Source organism: Rhinopithecus roxellana, chromosome 12 (assembly GCF_007565055.1).
Source record: "Rhinopithecus roxellana isolate Shanxi Qingling chromosome 12, ASM756505v1, whole genome shotgun sequence".
NCBI lineage: Eukaryota > Metazoa > Chordata > Mammalia > Primates > Cercopithecidae > Rhinopithecus > Rhinopithecus roxellana.
In genome coordinates, this window is record NC_044560.1 from 49,408,884 (window position 1) to 49,426,365 (window position 17,482).

The 17,482-nt window shown below is 40.4% G+C and overlaps 1 protein-coding gene across 11 annotated transcripts in view; it reads right to left on the reverse strand.

The window, feature by feature from the left end:
- The window catches only part of FGGY (FGGY carbohydrate kinase domain containing), a 447,226-nt gene that overhangs the window by 274,371 nt on the left and 155,373 nt on the right, over nucleotides 1-17,482 (reverse strand). The gene's annotated exons all lie outside the window — the stretch shown is intronic.

Sequence of the window (17,482 nt, forward strand, 5' to 3'; positions counted from 1 at the left end):
ACCCCATCTCTCTCTCTCCCCACACTCCGACCAAATTTCTTGAGTTATCTAAACTTTCTGGTTTCATTCTCTCAGCTATGATTCTAAGTCCTGACATCTGTCTTGGCTTGAACCCAGCTATATGACCTTGAGTGATTAACTTCTTTATGCCTCATTTTGATTTTTTGTAAAAAATGGGAATGAGGTGAGATGACTACACATCTCATCAGGTTGTTGTAATGTAACAGTCCACATTAAGCAGTTGGCACAGCCTCTGTGCTCAGTGTTAGCTGTGGCTACTGTACAACTTTATCTTCTGCCTCACTATTATAAGCAAGTGACTTTCACTAAGGTCCCCGAGTCACTATATCAAATGAACAATATCCAGTTCTTATCTCCCTTCCTTTTTCAGCATCCTTGGAGATTGTTCCCTCCCCTTCTAAAATCTCCTCATTATCTCCCTGCCCTTCACAGGTACATCCTTAGCCTCCTTTGCAGGCACACCTTCCTCTACCTGGCCTCTAAATTACTGAAATTTCTCGTCTCCCTCTAGCGTCTCTCACATATCTATGGCTTCAAATATCATCTACAATGATGACTTCCAAATCTCTATTTCTAGCCTTTTTTCCCAGCATAGATCCAAATGTCTACTCTACATTTTTATTTAGATATCTCAAAGGCACAAACTCATTATCTTGCCCTGTTTTATTTAATTCTCCTCTGAAACATATTGTATCTGTATCTCTAATGCTTATTTATTCATTCATTTACCAAATTATCTATTGAGTACCTACTATGTTCCAGACATATTTCTACATGCTATGTTATAAATTATTTCAGGCAGTTTATAACTAGTAGGCAAATATAAAATGAGGTAAGTGGGATCAAGTATTAAATAAACCAAACATGGGAACAAAATAAATTGAGGTGAGGTTATAGCTTTATACCAGTGGCTTATAAATCTACTATAGATGAGTCTTCAATATGCTGTCAATTCCCAAGCAGCCAAAGGGGTGAGGGATATCTTGCAGTTACTCTACAGGATACTCACGAGAGACAGAGAAAATCAAAGTAATTACTCAGAAAAACTAAGAAAAACTAAAAATTATCTGGATATTAGGATAAGACAAGGTTGTTCCCACGAGGCCTGCATTGAGAGGTCTCTGTGTGAGGTCATCCAGATTACCAGAGAGAGGTATTACTTTCCCAATCTGGCAAATGGTTGAACTGAGTGGCCTTCGGAGGTTAAGTAACTTGTTTGACACTAGTCACAAAGGTAGTAAATGGCAGGGCCAGGATTCAAAATCATGTATATCTGGCTCCAAAACTCATGTTATTTCCATTACTCCAAAGTGCATTTTAAAAATAAATACCCCCCCCACCCCACTCCATGCCCAGCATCGAGTCAACAATAGATCTCTACATACAATGTCGATAACAGAACAACATATGACATCGCAAAAGCTCTGGATTTTAAAGATCCCCTGGCAGTTTCTGTGCTTTCAATTTAAAGACACATGAATAGGGGAGGGAAGCAGAACATGAAGTATTAATAAACACCGTAAAGTCATTACCTGGTCCCTTAAGTAGCCTCTGAAGTAAGGTCAGTGGGGGGGAAATTACAGTGGTTTTTTTTTTTTCCCCCTCGTAATAGATTGTACATTTCAAGAGCTAAAAGGATATGAAAGTTTAACGGAATTTTTAATGTCTTTCTAGGTTTTATGATACCACAAAGAGATCATCTTTGTTCTCCTCACCACAAGAACAGATGGGTAGCAAGGGTGGTGGCTCCATGACTCACTACCTCCTCACGCCCGCAAAGACTGTCTAAGCAGCAGGCAAACTTCTGGGATCAATAGAGTTCACAACAACGCAATGTCTGCCAGCAAACCTTGGAGGAGGCCATTAGTCAACTGGTGACCTGCCACCCTGACCACTGCAGCCCTCTGATGCAGATTCTCAGAAAGGTTAGTTGGTGCTGGGAAACTTAAAATGTCATGGGTATCTCGGAGTCAAAACTCCACAGAACCAGAGCGAAGAGTACTGTAGAGGAGCTACAAAGTCAGAGGTAAGGGCCACAATGGAGGCCAAAGTCACCACCTGCTAGTTGTGTGACCAAGAAAAGCTAAGCAGAAGAGCTACGATGTGTCACATGCAACAGAGAAGGCCAACCACTGGGAATGGCTGCCTTTTAAGAACACTGAAATAAATGACCTCTAAATGGATGACAATAATGGCATGAGGTCAGACGTCCAACTAAGATCCAGAAGCAAGTCCCAAGTCAATAACTTTCACAAAGCAAGGAAAAATAAATCTAAAACTGAGTTGTGAATTTTAATGTGATTAAGACACATGAAGCTTTGCAAGGTATCATACTGTTCACTTATTCTTCTAGAATTTCAGAGAAGCCGAGACGGTTCCAATTACTGGACAGCCACATCTTCAGACCTCTTCTCCCTGTGCTTTTTCAAAGACAGAGAGGGAGGAAGGAACCTCTGAGGCAGCACTTATCTTCTGTCATCTTGAATAATCTCAAGTCAGCATTGAGGAGGGGGATGTCAGACAACTCTCAATTAAAATCTAGATCTATAATTTACTAATATTTTGACCTTGGGCAGGCAATTTGATATGACAACCCAAAATTGTTCAACTGCTTCTTAAATTCACTGGCTTTAAAGTATGTTTTTCATCTGGAGCATGATGTCAGTGCCTTTCATAAATGTGAGGCCCAGAGTGAAACATGTGACTTCAGGTATCACTGGACTAGAACTGGGGACTCTTATTGAACTTGGTCTGAGAACTGCAGCTGTATCAGCGCAGCCTAGGCCAGGAGACTGCAGCTTCATGGACAGATATGCAGGATCTAGAGCAGACCTGTCTCTGGCTCCATTACTTACTCTGTGACCTTGAGCAATTTACTTAACCTCTCCTTGCCTTAATTTCCTCATCAGTAAAACGAATATAGTAGTACCTGTCTAGACTGGTTAAAGGCATTAAACAAGTTAATATCTATAAAGCACCTAGGCAAGACTGATTAATTTTGGATAGGGACGAGTGCTAAGAATAAAATACAACAGGGAAACGGAATACTGCTGGAGTAGAAGAAGGGAGTGTTTGGGTGGTAAGGGGAAGCTCTTCTCTGATGGCACTGAAGCTGAGATCTGAACAAAGAGAAAGAGATAACCCATGTGAATATTTTGAGAAGGGCCATGCCAGACAGAGGGCAGAGTTAACGCAAAACCTACATACACGGGAAATGTCTAAGGGACAAAAAGAAGGTTATTGTGGTTGGATGATGACTACGTGGGGGCATGGTAAGCAATAAAAGTCAGAGAGAGATCACGCAAGACTTTGTTGAATATGGCAAGGAGTTATTTTTTTTTCCCAACTGCAATGGGAAGCCACTGGAGGAATTTAAGCCAGAGAGTAACATGATCTGATTTACAGTTTTAAAATATCACTCTGGCTGCTGTGTGGAGAATGGATTATCAGAGGGAAGGACAGAAACAGGGAGACCATTTAAGAGGCTAGCACACAAATCCAGCAAGAAATAAAACTACTTTGAACTACCATACTAATAGTGAAGAGGGGCAGGAATGCCTCATTCAGGGTCCACTTTGGAGCAAAGCAGAAAGGACTTGTTGATAGATTAAATGTAAGGTATAAGAGGAAGAAGAGAAGCATCAAGAATGACTTCTAGGTTTGGGTCCTGAATGACAGGGAGAATTGTGACACCTTCTACTGAGATGGAAAAGACCAAAGCTCATCAATTCTGGCTTCCCCGAGTGTAAAACTGAAATAAAACCTATTTTACAAGTTTGGTGGAAGAAAAAAATATGATAGTGCATGAAAAGAAATACTCTTCTAAGTTGTAAAGCACTGTAGGAACATTAGCCATTATTGATTAACTAGTTATTATTACCAACATAACCTGTATTTTTTTTTATTTGCCTGTGGATATGCACCCCTCTTTTCATGGAAAAAAGCTAAAGACTGCTAGTCATGTGGACCTGATGAATTCAGGAAAACCCTTAATTCCAATTAAGATGACTCTCAAGGAAGGCTTGTGATTATGAAATGTGATTATAATTTAGAAGCAGAAATCTAATTAGTTTTATTGTATCTTAGTTGGAAAAAGGTTGTGTGAATCCAAGGATGACGCTCAGAGGAAAAAAAAAAAATTCCAAACCTAGAAGTTGGCAATAATTACCTGGGATTATTCAAGGGGTTATGGTCTTTGGCAGATAACCTACCACCTAGAGAGAAATTTGAATTCAGAGGAATGGACAATCATTACAGCAGTAAGAACTACCATTTTCTGAAGATTTACTGTATGCTAGGAGCTTTACCTGCATTATTACCTTTAATCCTCATGATATACTTATTAATCTTCATAATATACTAACTGAGGCTGAGAAAGATCAGGTAACTCACTCAAAGTTACATACGGCAGAAATTTCATTACAGATGACAGTCAAAATTGAAGTCAAGTCCATCTGACCCTGGTGACCAATCTCTTAACTATTAACAAGGCAACCGTTAACATACTGCTTATTTATTCTAGTGTATCTACATCAGTCACTTAAGGGCTTGATCAGTGTGTTCCTAGATCCAAATGTCTCTGACTTGGGCAAAGTCCAGTTCCTACATTTGCATGACTGAAGATGGGACAATGGATTCGGTGAATTCACCTAGAGAAATCTTTCTTTCCTTGACATTCTTCTAGTGGTTAGCCTCCTTCAAACGTCAGTATCCAGACTGGCTAAATGTCCTCACATTGCTGAAAAACTTGAACAGAAGGGGCAGGGAGGAGCAGAACCACCACAGGACCAGGGGTCAGAAGACCTGGTTTCTGGTCTCATTTCTGTCATTAAAATGCTGCAGCACCAAGGAAATGCACCTCACGTCCCTGAGCCCCAGCTTTTTGTCTATAAAATGAATGTGTTACAGTAAAATCTCTATGATCCCTTTCAGCTCTGACAATCACTGATTCTCTAGCAGTAGGAAGAGAAGTTGGGGGTGACCTCACTTTTGGGGGACTTCCAATTATCTTTCAGATGCCATATTGAAAGGAGGAACGGTTCCAGAGCAAAACCTCTGAAAGCTATTACCTTGTATCACCATGATGTGGTCAACACTACTCCTATGCCTTTCTGGCTCTTTAGGGCTATTCCTGGAAGGGCCAGCAGCTGAAAACAGTGTTTCTGGGAATCTAAGAAGTGGGAACACAGCATTGGAACAGAGTGATGCGGGAGTGAATATTCCTGTCCTCCAGGTGCCAAGGTGTACTTACAAATGGTAAGAACTAACATTTCTACAGGCTTCATAAACCACACTGCCCTGTAACATCTGATATCACATTCCAGCTTCACAAAAAACCTTTATGGAAGGGAGGGTAGCTAAGGGGCAATGTATGTGATTTTAAAAAAGAAATGGGCTTACCCCACCACCAACCCCCACCTCCCACACACACAGCTTCATAGGAGCCACAAACATTCTAAAATGACTCCTACTGCCCTCAAGTTTTATTTACTGCATTGGCAGGAGCAGCAATTAGAGCCATCTCTTGAAAGGAATGGAGTGAATCTTCCCATGTTGAGTCTCTAATCGGTGGCCCCATCTTTGAGGAAAGTTAGAAGTTCCATTAGAAACTAGCCTCCCATCCACTCTCCTATCTTGCCCAACACCACTCCTCTCCACCTTGCTTCAGGTCCACTATGCTCCATCTACACCCAACAGTTCACACACATCCTGCACTCTTCCATGCCTCCATGTCTGTGCCTGCACTGTTTCTTCTGCCTGGGAAGACATTTCCCCTCTTTGCTGGTAAACTACTACTCAAATTTTCCAGACACATAAAACGCCACCTCATGAGAAAATGTCCTTGATACCACCACCAGTGCCAGTGACTGCCTGCTCTGCTTCTCCATGGCACCTTGGATGTCTGCAGACTTACTGAAAAACCTTGAGATTACTGATTCATTTACCTGCCCCTACCCCTAGTAGACATGAGGTCCCCACAGGGATGATGAATTCACTTTTGTGTCCCTAGTACTTAGCCCAGCAACTGGCACACAGGAGACACTCAGGGAGTGTGGCTGGATGGATGCAGGACCGGATGGATGGCTAACTGGCATGGAAACCTCCAAGTCATTCTTTATCAGGCAGAAATTCGACACTAAACAGTAAAATAAGGCATCAATACTCAGATAGGTACTTGCCTTCAAGAACTGTAAAGACGTAGTTCTGTTACTTAGCCAGGAATGAGAAGGATGATATGAGGATAAGGTAAGATCAAAAGCTCAGGGTGACAGGCAAAGGCAAATCTCAGTCCAGAGTACCCACAGGGATGGCCCCTATATTACTCCATTTTCACACTGCTATAAAGAAATACCTGAGACTGTGTAATTTATGAAGAAAAGAGGTTTAATTGACTCACAGTTCCACATGGCTAGGGAGGCCTCAGGAAACTTACAATCACGGCGGAAGGAGAGGGGGAAGGAAGGCAGGAGAGAGCAAGAACAAGCAAGGACAATGCCAAACATTTATCAAACAACTGGATCTCCTGAGAATTCCTTCACTATCAAGAGAAGAACATTGGGGAAACAGCCCTCAGGATCCAATCACCTCCCACCAGGTCTCTCCCTGGATATGTGTGGATTACAATTTGAGATGAGATTCGGGTGGGGATGCAGAGCCAAACCATATAAGCCTCCCTCAGGACAAGGGAGGTAATGGTGTGATGAGGCTGGTATTACTTGTAGTTAAAGATTTCTCCAGAGCACTCAATATAAATTAGAAAAATTGGCACTTATATCACATGATACAAAGATGAAGCAGCACTTCAGCAAAACTCTGAGGACAGAAATAACTGAATTATCTGGCTCATTCACATCAAAATGAAAAACAAGCCACACATGATAAAGAACGAAGAGATGAATCCTTGTAAACATGTTTACTGGAAAAATTCAGAACATTGACATCCACAACTTATCGATGGCATCACTGGATTCAGGCTTCCAGCACTGGACATAATGCATGTTGTTGCTGGAAACCTCTATGGTTTGTTTACAAAAGGGAATTTCCTCTTCTTTCCCCTAAAATGAAGTAGTATTTGTGTGAATGCTTCCATTTCCTGCTTTAAAATCTCCCTTATTCCATCCATGGGAGAAGGAATCACCTAGCTGGATCCCTGAGACTTAAAAGATTGTATAATAGTATCCATGAGGCCATGTTAAATGGGAAATGGGGCCACACTCCTGAAGTGGAGTCCATGAAGGCTTGGCATGCATCTCTGTGATGGTTTGAATGTCCCCTTCAAAAGTCATATTGATATAAAAAAAAGTTCAACATCACTGATCATTAGAGAAATGCAAATCAAAATCACAATGAGATACCATCTCACACTAGTCAGAATGGCTATTAAAAAGTCAAAAAATAACACATGCTTATGAGGTTGTGAAGAAAAAGGAATGCTTAAACACTGTTGATACACTGTTGGTGGGAATGTAAAATAGTTCAGCCATTGTAGAAGACAGTGTGGTGATTTCTCAAAGACTTAAAGACGGAAATACCATCTGACCCAGAAAACTCATTACTGGGTATACACCTAAAATATAGATCATTCTATTATAAAGACACATGCACATGCATGTTCACTGCAGCACTATTCACAATAGCAAAGACATGGAATCAACCTAAATGCCCATCAATGATAGACTGGATAAAGAAAATGTGGTACATGTACACCATGAAATATCATGCAGCCATAAAAAAAGAACAAGATCATGTCCTTTGCAAGGAGATGGATGGAGCTGGAGGCCATCATCCTTGCCAAACTAACACAGGAACAGAAAACCAAATATCGCATGTTCTCACTTTTAAGTGGGAGCTAAAGAATGAAAACACGTGAACACATGTTCTCACATTTTAAGTGGGAGCTAAAGAATGAGAACACATGGAATAACACACACTGGGTTCTTTTGGAGGGTGGATGGCAAAGGGTGGGAGGAGGAAGAGGATCAGGAAAAATAACTAATGGATACTACACTTAATACCTGGGTGATGAAATAATCCGTACAACAAACCCCCATTACACAAGTTTACCTATGTAACAAAACTGCACTTGCACCTTTGAACTTAAAAGTTAAGAAAAAATGAAAAGCTCAGCACATTAAAACAAAAAGTCATGTTAAAATTTCATTGCCATTGGGACAGTATTAAGAGGTGAGACTTTTAAGATGTGATTAAGCCATGAGCCCTCATGAATGTATTAATGCCATTGTCTTAGGAGGCACTTCTGGTAAAAGAAAGCCCAGACCCCTCTTGCCCACTCTCATTCTTGTGTGTGCAATCTCACACTCTTGCACCCTTTGCCATGGGATGATGCAGCAAGAAGGCCCTTACCAGATTCCCAGAAGTTACTGGCACCCTTGGACACTGCAGCCTCCAGAACCCTGAGCTGAATTAAACTCTGCTGATTGTAAATCACACAACCTCAAGTATTCTGTTATAGCAGCAGAAAAGAATTAATACTTTCTTCTTGAGCCACCTGTATTCAGTCCTGTGGACTCTGAGTTCATAAATCAAGCTGATCAAGTGCAGCTTGCTTCAGGCAAGTATAGGTGACTTCTTTTCTCTTTGTCTCAACTTCTTGGCAAGCCAATGGGTGGAAGTCAGTATTGCGCAGGTTCCAAAGTCTAGCCAGATTCCAACAACAGGTAGAAGATCCCTGAACTTTGATTCGGTGTGACCAAAGACAATACTGCACTCTTGCCTCAGGTGGCTCTGTTCAGGTGGCGTATCACCTTGATCGTGTTGGATAAGCTTTTTGATGTGCTGCTGGATTCAGTTTGCCAGTATTTTATTAGGATTTTTGCACATTTATGTCAACAGTATATACCTATCATTAGTTCATTGGTCAAGACTCTTTTTTTTTTTTTTTTCTAAAGACAGAGTCTTGCTCTATTGAGCAGACCGGAGTTCAGTGGTGTCATCTCGGCTCACTGCAAGCTCTGCCTCCTGTGTTCATGCCATTCTCCTGCCTCAGTCTCCCGAGTAACTGGGACTACAGGCGACTATCACCACACCTGGCTAATTTTTTGCATTTTTAATACAGATGGGGTTTCACCGTGTTAGCCAGGATGGTCTCAATCTCCCGACCTCATGATCAACCTGCCTTGGCCTCCCAAAGTGCTGGGATTACAGGTATGAGCCACCACGCCCAGCCAAGATTCTTTACTTGCAATTTTTTAAAAATTATACTTTAAGTTACTTTAAACCTGTACACAACGTGCGGGTTTATTACAAATGTATACATGTGCCACGTTGGTGTGCTGCACCCATTAACTCGTCATTTACATTAGGTATATCTCCTAATGCTATCTCTCCCCACTCCCCCCACCCCATGACAGGCCCCAGTGTGTGATGTTCCTCGCCCTGTGTCCAAGTGTTCTCATTATTCAATTTCCACCTATGAGTGAGAACATGCGGTGTTTGGTTTTCTGTCCTTGCGATAGTTTGCTGAGAATGATGGTTTCCAGTTTCATCCATGTCCCTACAAAGGACATGAACTCATCCTTTCTTTATGGCTGCATAGTATTCCATGGTGTATCTGTGCCACATTTTCTTGATCCAGTCTATCAATGATGGACATCTGGGTTGGTTCCAAGTCTTTGCTATTGTGAATAGTGCCACAATAAACACACGTGTGCACATGTCTTTACAGCAGCATGACTTAAATTCCTTTGGGTATACACCCAGAAATGGGATGGCTGGGTCAAATGGTATTTCTAGTTCTAGATCCTTGAGGAATCGCCACACTGTCTTCCACAATGGTTACAGTCCCACCAACAGTGTAAAAGTGTTCCTATTTCTCCACATCCTCTCCAGCACCTGTTGTTTCCTGAATTTTTAATGATGGTAATTCTAACTGGTGTGAGATAGTATCTCATTGTGGTTTTGATTTGCATTTCTCTGATGACCAGGGATGATGAGCATTTTTTCATGTGTCTGTTGGCTGCATAAATGTCTTCTTTTCAGAAGGGTCTGTTCATATCCTCTGTCCACTTTTTGATGGGGTTGTTTGATTTTTTTTCTTGTAAATTTGTTTAAGTTCTTTGTAAATTCTGGATATTAGCCCTTTGTCAGATGGGTAAATTGCAAAATGTTTCTCTCATTCTGTAGGTTGCCTGTTCACTCTGATGGTAGTTTCTTTTGCTGTGCAGAAACCCTTTAGTTTAATGAGATCCCATTTGTCAATTTTGGCTTTTGTTGCCATTGGTTTTGGTGTTTCAGACATGAAGTCCTTGCCCATGTCTATGTCCGGAATGGCATTGCCTAGGTTTTCTTCTAGGGTTTTTATGGTTTTAGGTCTAACATTTAAGTTAATTTTTGTATAAGGTGTAACGAAGGGATCCAGTTTCAGCTTTCTACATATGGCTAGACAGTTTTCCCAGCCCCATTTATGAAATGGAGAACGCTTTCCCGATTTCTTGTTTTTGTCAGGTTTGTCAAAGATCATATGGTTGTAGATGTGTGGTATTATTTCGGAGGGCTGTTTTCTGTTCCATTGGTCTATATCTCTGTTTTGGTACAAGTATCATGCTGTTTTGGGTACTGTAGCCTTGTACTATAGTTTGAAGTCAGGTAGCGTCATGCCTCCAGCTTTGTTCTTTTGGCTTAGGATTGTCTTGACAATGTGGGCTATTTTTTGGTTCCATATTAATTTTAAAGTAGTTTTTAAATTAACTGTAAAGTACTTTTGTCCAATTCTGTGAAGAAAGTCATTGGTAGCTTGATGGGGATGGCATTAAATCTATAAATTACCTTGGGCAGTATGGCTATTATCACAATATTGATTCTTCCTATCCATGAACATGGAATGTTCTTCCATTTGTTTGTGTCCTCTTTTATTTCGTTGAGCAGTGGTTTGTAGTTCTCCTTGAAGAGGTACTGCACATCCTTTGTAAGTTGGATTCTTTGGTATTTCATTCTCTTTGTAGCAATTGTGAATGGGAGTTCACTCAAGATTTGGCTCTGTTTTTCTGTTATTGGTGTATAGGAATGCTTGTGACTTTTGCACATTGATTTTGTATCCTGAGACTTTGCCAAAGTTGCTTATTAGCTAGGGAGATTTTGGTCTGAGACAATGGGGTTTTCTCAATATACAATCATGTCATCTGCAAACAGGGACAATGACTTCCTCTCTTCCTAACTGAATACGCTTTATTTCTTTCTCTTGCCTGATTGCCCTGGCCAGAACTTTCAACACTATGTTGAAAAGGAGTGGTGAAAGAGGGGATCCCTGTCTTCTGCCAGTTTTCAAAAGGAATGCTTCCAGATTTTCCCATTCAGTATGATATTGGCTGTGGGTTTGTCATACATAGTTCTTATTATTTCAGACACATTCCATCAATACCTAGTTTATTAAGATTTTAACATGAAGGGCTGTTGAATTTTGTCAAAGGCCTTTTCTGCATCTGTTGAGATAATCAAGTGGTTTTTGTCTTTGGTTCTGTTTATGCAATGGATCATGTTTATTGATTTGTGTATGTTGAACCAGCCTTGCATCCCAGGGATGAACCCAACTTGATCGTAGTGGATAAGCTCTTTGATGTGCTGCTGGATTCAGTTTGCCAGAAATTTATTGAAGATTTTCACATTGATATTCATCAGGGAGTATTGGTCTAAAATTCCCTTTTTTGTTGAGTTTCTGCCAGGCTTTGGTATCAGGATGATGTTGGCCTCATAAAATGAGTTAGGGAGGATTCCCTCTTTTTCTACTGATTGGAATAGTTTCAGAAGGAATGGTACCAGCTCCTCTTTGTACCTCTGGTAGAATTCAGCCGTGAATCCATCTGGTCCTGGACTGTTTTTGGTTGGTAGGCTATTAATTATTGTCTCAATTTCAGAGCCTGTTATTGGTATATTCAGGGATTCAACTTGAATGGCTTAGTTGGGGGAGGGTGTATGTGTCCAGGAATTTAGTCATCTCTTCTAGATTTTCTTGTTTATTTGCATAGAGGTGTTTATAGTGTTCTCTGATGGTAATTTGTATTTCTGTGGGATCAGCAGTGGTATCTCCTTTATCATTTTTTAATGCATCTATTTGATTCTTCTCTCTTGTTCTTTATTAGTCTTGCTAGCAGTCTATGACTTTTGTTGATCTTTTCAAAAAAATAGCCCCTGGATTGACTGATTTTTTGAAGGTTTTTTTGGTGTCCCTATCTCCTTTAGTTCTGCTCTGATCTTAGTTATTTCTTGCCTTCTGCTAGCTTTTGAATGTGTTTGCTCTTGTTTCTCTAATTCTTTTAATTGTGATGTTAGGGTGTCAATTTTAGATCTTCCCTGCTTTCCCTTATGGGCATTTAGTGCTATAAATTCCCCTCTACATACTGCTTTAAATGTGTCCCAGAGATTCTTGTACTTTGTGCCTTTATTCTTATTGGTTTCAAAGAACATCTTTATTTCTGCCTTCATTTCATTATGTACCCAGTAGTCATTCAGGAGCAGATTGTTCAGTTTCCATGTATTTGGGCAGTTTTGAGTGAGTTTCTTAATCCTGAGTGCTAGTTTGATTCCACTGTGGTCTGAGACACAGTTTGTTGTGATTTCTGTTCTTTTATATTTGCTGAGGAGTGTTTTACTTCCAACTACGTGGCCAATTTTGGAATAAGTGCAATGTGGTGCTGAGAAGAACGTATATCCTGCTGATTTGGGGTGGACAGTTCTGTAGATGTCTATTAGGTCTCCTTGGTGCTGAGCTGAATACAAGTCCTGAACATCTTGTTAAGCCTCTGTCTCATTGATCTGTCTAATACTGACAGTGGGGTGTTAGTCTCCCATTATTATTGTGTGGGAGTCCAAATCTCTTTGGGTGCTCCTGTATTGGGTGCATATATATTTAGCATAGTTAGCTCTGCTTATGGAATTGATCCCTTTACCATTATGTAATGGCCTTCTTTGTCTGTTTTGATCTTTGTTGGTTTAAAGTCGGTTTTATCAGAGACTAGGATTACAACCCCTACTTTTTTTTTTTGCTTTCCATTTGCTTGGTAGATCTTCCTCCATCCCTTTATTTTAAGCCTATGTGTGTCTCTGCATGTGAGATGGGTCTCTGGAATACAGCACACTAATGGGTCTTGACTCTTCATCCAATGTGCCAGTCTGTGTCTTTTAATTGGAGCATTTAGCCCATTTACATTTAAGGTTAATATTAAGTGTGAATTTGATGCTGTCATTATGATATTTGCTGGTTATTTTGCTCGTTAGTTGATGCAGTTTCTTCCTAGCATTGACAGTCTTTACATTTCGGCATGTTTTTGCAGTGACTTGTACCAGTTGTTCCTTTCCATGTTTAGTGTTTCCTTCAGGAGCTCTTGTAGGGTAGGTCTGGTGGTGACAAAATCTCTCAGCATTTGCTTGTCTGTAAAGGATTTTATTTCTCCTTCACTTATGAAGCTTAGTTTGGCTAGATATGAAATTCTGGGTTGAAAATTCTTTTCTCTAACAATGTTGAATATTGGCCCCCACTCTCTTCTGGCTTGCAGACTTTCTGCTGAGAGGTCTGCTGTTAGTCTGATGGGTGTCCCTTTGTGAGTAACCCAACTTTTCTCTCTGGCTGCCCTTAATATTTTTTCCTTCATTTCAACCTTGGTGAATCTGTCAATTATGTGTCTTGGGGTTGCTCTTCTCGAGCAGTATCTTTGTGGTGTTCTCTGTATTTCCTGAATTTGAATGTTGGCCTGCCTTGCTAGGTTGGGGAAGTTCTCCTATATAATATCCTATAGAGTGTTTTCCAGCTTGTTTCCATTCTCCCCATCACTTTCCGGTACACCAATCAAATGTAGATTTGGTCTTTTCACATAGTCCCACATTTCTTGGAAGCTTTGTTTGTTTCTTTTTACTCTTTTTTCGCTAAACTTCTCTTCTCACTTTATTTCATTAATTTGATCTTCAATCACTGATACGTTGTCTTCCAGTTGATCAAACTGGCTATTGAAGCTTGTGCATATGTCAGGTAGTTCTCGTGCCATGGTTTTCAGCTCCATCAGGCCATTTAAAGTCTTCTCTACACGTTTATTATGTTAGCCATTTGTCTAATCTTTTTTCAAGGTTTTAATTTCTTTGTGATGGGTTCAAGTATCTTCCTTTAGCTCGGAGAAGTTTGTTATTACCGATCTTCTGAAGCCTACTTCTGTCAACTTGTCAAAGTCATTCTCTATCCAGCTTTGTTCCGTTGCTGGAGGGGAGCTATGTTCCTTTGGGAGAGGCAGTTTGATTTTTAGAATTTTCAGCTTTTCTGCTCTGTTTTATCCCCATTTTTGTGGTTTTATCTACCTTTGGTCTTTGATGATGGTGACCTACAGATGGGGTTTTGGTGTGGATGTCCTTTTTGTTGATATTGATGCTATTCCTCTCTGTTTGTTAGTTTTCCTTCTAATGGTCAGGTTCCTCAGCTGCAGGTCTGTTGGAATTTGCTGGAGGTCCACTCCAGACACTGTTTTTTGGGTATCACCAGCGGAGGATGCAGAAGAGCAAATACTGCAGAACAGCAAATACTGCTCCCTGATCCTTCCTCTGGAAGCTGCATCTCAGAGGGGCACCCAGCTGTATGAGGTGTCTGTCAGCCCCTACTGGGAAGTGTCTCTCATTTAGGCTACATGCGGGTCAGGGACCCACTTGAGGAGGCAGTCTGTCCAGTTCTCCGAGCTCAAACACCGTGCTGGGAGAACCACTGCTCTCTTCACAGCTGTCAGACAGGGACATTTAAGACTGCAGAGGTTTCTGCTGCCTTTTATTCAGTTATGCCCTGCCCCCAGTGGTAGGGTCTACAGAGGTAGGTAGGCCTTGTTGAGCTAAGGTGGGCTCCACTCAGTTCAAGCTCTGCAGCCACTCTGTTTACCTACTCAAGCCTCAGCAATGGCAGACGCCCCTCCCTCGACCTTGCTGCCACCTCACAGTTCAATCTCAAACTGCTGCTCTAGCAGTGAACAAGGCTCCATGGGCATGGGACCCACCAAGCCAGGAGCAGGATATAATCTACTGATGTGCCGTTTGCTAAGAATGTTGGAAAAGCCCAGTATTTAGGTAGCAGTGTCCCGGTTTTCCAGGTACAGTCTGTCACGGCTTCCCTTGTCTAGGAAAGGGAAATCCCCCAACCCCATGTGCTTCCCGGGTCGAGGAAACCCATTTTAAAAGCAGCCTCCCTCCTCTCAAGAAACTTGTCTCCTGCCCTTTATCTTCATTTCTGCCTCTCACTTAACACTTAACTAACTTCTTGGACTTGGAATTTACATTTATTCTTTGCCTGGCTTCCCTGGTCCCAAATAAAGGAATGATCTATAAGCTAATACACTGAATCCCTTTATATGACAAACCCTGTTAGTAATGCAAATAATCACTCTATAATTCAGCCATGTTGAACACATGAATTTTCATAAAGTGGGCTACCCCAATAGTAGAACAAAGAGATTTTCCCACAAATTAAAAAGGCAACTGGGGCATGCTGAAATGGCACCTGGATAATCAATCAGAACAGGTGGGATGTTGCTTATCTTCCTAAGGGTCCTTTCTCCCTGCTGATCTCTTCCTTCCTGTGTGCTTTTGATAGATGTTTAGGATTAGATAGGTAACCTGGGAATTAGTCATGTGGAACTAAAGGTCAAAATTTATTGACACAGATCAGTTTGTTGGATGATTTTATTGAACACAGATCATTTTATCAGTAGGGCTATATAATCCCCTACCCAAAAACTGTGTTTCATTTTTCTCCATCAGTTCTGAATATTAAGTCAATTTGCACAGTTTCAACTGTAAAGAAATTTCTATTCAACTGTAAAGACATTTCTACTATATTCTTTCGATGCACAAAACTATTTTTCCTTACTTTGTATAATGTTCCCAAACCAAGCCATCCAAATACCTCCTTGAAAGAAGGCACTAGGTAGTAACATTTTAGCTTTAGAAACTTGCATGTAGTTACTTAAACCCTGTAAATTTTTTCTCCTGTCCTTGAAATGCACCATATAAATGTTGCATTTGATCCTTAACTTACACTTCATAAATAATTCATTTTTAAAAAATTCCTCCATAAGACCATCAGTTGCTGAGGTGTTCAGTTTTCGGGGAAAGCATTTATTTACTGCATGGGCCCAGGAAGCCTGGTAAATGCTTGGCTAAAAGCTCCACATGGAGCAAATTATGGTAATTGTATTAATGCTCAAATCCAGGATGCTCAATGCTCAAATCTGCTAAAAGGTTTCACACTATATTGTCCACATCTTGACGGGCAATGAGGCCATTGGAAATGTTTAACACTTCATAGGGAGGCTTTTCAGATTCATTTTTCATAGTTCCAAGAATTGCTAAAGAATGTCTAGAGGTAGCTTCCAGAGAAGTTTCTGAAAGTCACAACTGAGAATAAACAGCCTCTTAAATATCTTCTACTTTGGGTTCACACTGAAACTACAAGCTCAGGTCCCCAGAAGTGAAAATCAAAGGAAACATCACACAATTAATTTTGATAAATGGGTAAGTTTTAATTCACGTACAGCAATATTCTGCTTAATGATATGTCTCCTTAGGACATCCATTAAAAATCCATTAACTTAACAGGGAAAAAATCTAATAAAGTTACTCTGGAAATTTTCTGCTAGATTAACATTATGGACTTCTAATGAATATTTCTTGTAGATACTGCTCCATTAGCAGAGTTAATATACTAATTAAACATGTGTCATGTGTGAGGCAGGGAAGAGGAGCAGAAAAATATAACAATAATCAGAAAGTCAGAGTTGAAGTTGTACTCAACTGCCAAAGATAATGTTAAAATCAGTAAATATCATTAAAGATTTTTAAAGCAAAGAGTGCCAACCTCCTAGTACCAATCATCTCAGTATTTTAAACAAAAAGTCACTGAAATATGAAAATATGCCATGCCCTGCGCTAGGACAGGAAATACAAAGGTAAATAAGTGAAAATCCTTATGTCAAAGAGCTCACAGTCTAGTGAGGAATCAAGATACATATACAGGTAATCAATATATATGCTAATAAAGCTATTTTCAACATACCATGGGAATATTCAGCAAAAAACAACTAATTTTTTGGAGGGCATATACATTTTACAAATCACTTAAACCATTAGGTAACTGAAGCTGAAATTTGTGTTCCAGTAAAATATTAGTTCCTTCAAGGTCCTCCCAGTGGGAGAATTTCAATCCTGACTTACCATTTATTGATTCCGTGCCTGGTTAGGCAAGGTTACTAATCTCTCTGATTCTCATCTGTAAACATGCAACAGTGCTTTTGTCAGTAGTTGTGAGAAATACATAAAACAAGGTACATACAAGCACAGAGAAATGTGCTTGGGGCATAGAAGATGTACTTTACTACTCACATAAAAGGCCTTTTTACCTGTTCATAGCCTTGCCTTGTCCTGTGAACCTAATTTATAAAATTATTTTTCTAGTACTGACTGGAAGCAGTCCATACACAGCCCC